Raw genomic sequence first — 5,344 nt, 5'->3', positions numbered from 1 at the left:
ACACAAGCTCACAAAAGAGAAAGCAAGGGGGAAAAAAAGAAGCAGCAGCAAGAAACAGCTACCAAAAAGACTAACCAATTCCAGTTCTGCTCCAACAATCATAAAAGTCATTAACATTAAAACCTATAGCAATCCTTAAATCAATATGTAATAAATTGAATAAAGAAGATGTAGCTTCCAAAAGCCATCTAAATGAACACATCTTTCTACAACCCATCAGTGCTAACCAATTAACAGCTTCATTACCTTGACAAGCCACCAAAGAAAAAGAGCATGTGTGTGCAAAAGCCATGGCCTCTTTTGTAAAGTCTGTGTGTGTGTAATTTTCCACTTGTTATGATAATAAATCAATTTTATATCTCACCTTGTTGCTAGGAATAAGATTAATGGACTCTAAATGAAAAATATTGTTTTAATGACTGCTTATTCAAAATCTTTGGGGGGGGGGGGGAATTAACAATGCTGCGTTGCATAAATCATGTTTTAATAGAACATATATTTTTGGCTAAAGAATATAGATATTATTATTGAGAAACTCAAAAGTTAATTTTGGCCAAAAAAGGAGCTCAAAAATTAATTATAAATTAACAGTTAGACATTAAATATTAAATAAATGCAACACCAAGAATCAAAAATATATTAAAATTTAAAGCACTAATTTTGAAGGGGAACTATTTTTCATGGACAATAATTAAAGGCAAATAACTTTAAAATAAACCACATTCATAATGTACCAAATAAGACATCTCTATTACAAAAATGCGGAGTAGAAGATACCAAATGCAGATAATATAGACCTTTTCTAGTTGATCCCTGAAGTGATTTTTATAATTTCAAAAACTACAGATCTTAAACCCATGTAGAATGATCTTTAAAATGCCCGATTACTAGGATCAGAGGGAGTATGGGCATTGAAATACGCATGTCACCGTTAGTCTGCATCCGTTGATAGTGATGCTTAAGCTGTAGATGCACAAACTTCAATATTAGCAAAAACACTCCTTTGAAGAATGACGAACATCATTAATGGACATGGTTAGGGAACAAAGCCACGAAGTACTCCTACAATAAGTTGTTAACCACACACATTTAGGCCCCCCCTTCAAAAATTACTATCATCAATTTGATTTTATTCTTGATAAAATTCACATTTTAGTCCTAATACTCAAACAGAGATTGAGTTGATCAAATCTGCCGGTTTTCCCATTGCAGTCAGTCATGGCAGGTGTGTAGTTTTTTTTTTAAGTTAGTGGTGCTCCTGAATATATATCGCTTTTCATTCTTATTGATAGTAAAGGCCTTAAAATTAGCATGTTAACCTGGCAAGATCTAATTAATCACAGACTAAAAAGCTGCTTTCAGATTATCAGAAGCTTACTTGAATATTTTGACCCGCTTCAGACTCTCAATGTCTTCTTCATTCATCAAGTATCTGTACGCCCCTTCCTTATGCAAAGCTGCAAAATTTAGTGTGTTAATGTAAAAACATTTGCTTGCAGAATAGAAAACATTGACAATGTATCACACCCAAAAAAAAAAAAAAAACAAAGAACGAAAAAGGAAAACATTGACCAGGTACATAGGACTTAGAGAACATTCTAACTATAGAAAGAATGATATCTGATAACAAACAAAGCTGCTGGAGGCAAAGAGGTTCTATTCTCCTTAGCAGCCTGCAGATTCAAGTGAACCATTGGTTAGATTTTCATCGTTAATGTAAGTGGAAAAAAACATGTTCAGGATATCTCATGATCAAATGGTTCTGTTCCTTATAAAAGCACAAGAGATAATAAAACCAAAAGATCAAAAGAGAAGCCAAAGCCAATGAATATCTGTGGTTCGAGGGAGGTGGTTTCTCTCCACTTAGTGGGTGGAGAAACCACTACAATTGTGAACCATTGGATTGAATTTGATGATTTAGATTTGAAAGTTTTTAAAACTACAATTACAAACAATCTAAATGGAAGTATCATTGGATTAAGAATCAAATCGGAAATCAATTTAAATGGAAAGCCATCATCAATAGAAAAATCATTTTTCATTTTCTTGTCCTCGATAAATGCGTATCAGATGGTATAGAAGTTATTAGCTGGAAGATCCTCTTGATGCATCATAAACTACATGCAGAAAACCAGAGGATATCCTTACCAGACCTTTAAAGAACTCTGTATCTGCCATGAAAAAAGAACATCAAAAGTGACAAATAATATCAATTGATGATGCTAACCCTGCAAGTCACCGACCTTGATGCCATAGTAAGCAGACACCATAGTTGATCTTCCAAATACATTCAAGTTCTTAACAATGAAGTTTCGGCAAAGCATCATGGCATGCCAACATCAAAATAAGCAAAAGCACCATATTACGCCAAAAAGAAAATTCTCTACAAAGTGGTAGAAAGGATAACTTTATTTAACAATCGATTTGAGTTGAACATAAATATCATATCCTCAATTCTTCCTTTCTACCCATTTTTATTTCGCTTGCTGGAGTGTACACTTCTTCACACTTTCAGGACGACAGATACAGATGTAGTAACATAGAAAAATCAAATTGTACATTAACACACACACACACACAGAGAAGGAAACCTAAAGTTTGTTCTGTAAGAATCAAAGAAAATTTTCACGGCCAACTCATTGAGAAATGAGGCACTATATTGTTGAGCTTCAACGCAGTCATGTCCCTGTCAAACAAGGAAAACACATAACATCGGCAACCAACAGGACATGCTACCATCCCCTCAAAACCATGCATTCGCTCTCTGCTATCATCCCTCAAACCAATTGGCCATGTCACAAGCAGTGAAACTATGTCAATTAGCCACCCACTTAAAGGTGGAAAATGGCTAAGATTGGCTTTTACAGTAATTACAAGCCAACTCATGTTTCACCTTTTATTAACAGAAGTGAAAAAAAGGTCCCTGACCCTTATTTTTCTTTGCACTATCAGCCACCAATAGGATTAATTTACTATCTTTTGCAGTAATTGTAATCCCGATAGTATTAATAACTAAAAAAGTGAAAAAACACACTGGGAAGTCAGAAGTTTCATGAAGAGTTAACAATACCACCATTATTGTCAGCAAATTCCAGCTCCTCGTCACTATCTTCCTCAACTGACTGCTAAAACAATGATGCTTTTGCGTACGAAGGAACAAACTCCAGCCCAGTCACAACCTGGAAGTATAAAATTCTTGAAACCATCAAGTTGTATAATTGATTTGATAAAAGAAGAATCCTCTATATTCACATATAGTAATTACGAGCCAAAGTAATTAATAAACAGGAAATTGAATTTTAGAATTCTTTAACAAACAGACACGAAAAAATGCAATTATCATTGAATTTTAATACATTTAATGTATATCAAGTATAAAAATAAAGCACATAATCATACACACTTACACTCAGGTAAATCCCACCACCACATCACCCCTCAAGAAGGTTCTGATTCTGAGTAAGGTATAGGTGGGATACTACCGTCACTATCCCAAAACCCATATTTAACTTGTAAGAAATTCCCCATCCCCTTCGAATTCCCAGACCATACTTAATTATAATTACTACTAGTACTTCTAAACAATGGGGTGTGCGTGTGTGTAAAATCTCACCATACATTTTCTCCCCTAAATATGACATTTTCTCTCTGAACCGTGTGTGATCCAAGAGACAAAACTCCGCAAATCATAACCAGCGAGCAACTTAACAGAGATACTATTTTTTATACATTGATACTGATGCCCATTTTATGCCCGCAATCCGATTAGTAAAAAGTCCATTAAACCCATTACCATACCACATTTATGAATTATTGTAAGTGTAGATGAAGGGTCAAAATTGGAATCTAATCAATCAACCAAGCATTGTGCAATATTAGTAAAGTACCAAAGTTATCTTATTTCCTCAACAAAAAGTACCCGACGCTTGACTGAAACTAGGAATCTTTCAATGGCTGTTAAGATCTCATCCATGAAACAGGAAGAGTCAGGGGCACCTACCGAAGGAGTCTTCCCTCCATCGATTCAATGACAAAATGGCTCTATTGAGATGGCCTTTGGCAACCCCCTATTTTGTAGCTCGCTCCTAGTTTTTCTTCCCCCGCCCATTCTATCTAGGCTCATGGCTATACTAGATTTCGGCAAGAGCTGTCAGAATTCATCCCAGAAGGTAAATTACCCTTTCTCTTGTGCCTGCATTCGCTATTCCCGGTCCTCTTCTCTTGTGTCGAAGTGTACTATGGCGAGGTTTTGCCTCGCAGAAGGCGTGGGAAATTGGGGAAAAAGCGGAAATGGAACTAATGGATCTGTCTCATTAATGTAACGCAAATTGCAAATCCGGCACCATCGCCACAAGATAAACCGCCGTGAATTCATCCTGCTGCAAAGAACGGAAGGCCAATGGAAGTACCGATGGGGAACGAGTTCGGTCCTTGGATAGTGGTCCGTAGAAATCCTAGACAACGTAGAAGCACAGCTGAGTTCACAACGTTCGAATAAGCTACTCGACCGACAAAAGCTAAAAGGATAAGGGGAGATGACTCTAGTTGTTGAGTACTCGGATGAAGGTACCAGATCGACTTCTAGTTGTTGGGTTCTGGCGTTTTCTCTTGATTCTACTTATCCTCTGTTTCGTAGAGAGGAGAGCACAAAACACAGCGCGGTGGAAGAATAATCAGATCATCTCTAGGCTACCAAAATTATATAGACCCACAAGAAGTAACAAGGACGAATAGCGTACCAGGATTTGTGCAGTCCTTGAAGATGGACTCAACCATGGCGGTGATCTCGTCCTCTCGAACGGGTCTCAAGGGTACAAGGCGCTAGGGAGAGAAAAGCTCGAGCATCCAGACCTTCCTCAACTTCACGTCGGAGACGATGATGAGACCATGAGCCTACTCGGCGAAGCAGCAAGACCCGCACCGCAAAGGTCAGCGCTTTGAAACGACCGTTGGATTAGGGTTTGCTCACGCTTAAGATTGGCGCTGCCGCCTTATTTTTATGAGCTTAATTAGTTAATAATATATTTATTTTTACAATAATTAATAATTTAATATCAGTTCCGGGTTTTGCTTTGTAATGGCGGTTTGGGTTTCTTCTGCGAGGGCGTCATTGGAGAACTAAACTCATAGTTAATCATATTTTGTAATATTTAATATTATTGTCTTTGAATAAAATTATCATTTTGTTTAGAAAGTTACTATAACCCTGGTTTCCTTCGTAAATATATGTGTGAGTACTAATTTTCACTTCGTACGATAATAAATCAATTTAATTTTTTTTTTGATCATATGTCACCTTAAATTTATTGGCTAAAGTATGCAATACACTATTAAACTTGAATAC

The 5,344-nt window shown here is 36.6% G+C and overlaps 1 long non-coding RNA gene across 3 annotated transcripts; it reads right to left on the bottom strand.

Annotated features, from left to right (window-relative positions):
- Positions 1–691: 691 nt before the first annotated feature.
- LOC129320942 (uncharacterized) lies at positions 692–4,976 on the bottom strand. 3 transcript variants are annotated; one of them, XR_008595859.1, is made up of 5 exons: positions 4,740–4,976; positions 4,571–4,623; positions 4,001–4,454; positions 1,379–3,179; positions 692–963 (listed from the first exon to the last, which is right to left on the bottom strand). It is a non-coding gene; the product is annotated as an uncharacterized LOC129320942 (long non-coding RNA). The 3 variants fall into 3 exon arrangements; XR_008595860.1 differs by lacking the exon at positions 4,571–4,623; XR_008595858.1 differs by lacking the exons at positions 4,001–4,454; positions 4,571–4,623.
- Positions 4,977–5,344: the final 368 nt, after the last annotated feature.

Source organism: Prosopis cineraria, unplaced genomic scaffold (genome assembly GCF_029017545.1).
Source record: "Prosopis cineraria cultivar Desert tree isolate PC_DT_omini unplaced genomic scaffold, ASM2901754v1 PC9, whole genome shotgun sequence".
Taxonomy (NCBI): Eukaryota; Viridiplantae; Streptophyta; class Magnoliopsida; order Fabales; family Fabaceae; genus Prosopis; species Prosopis cineraria.
Note: the sequence above shows the minus strand (reverse complement) of the source record. Positions and strands in the feature narration are given on the sequence as shown.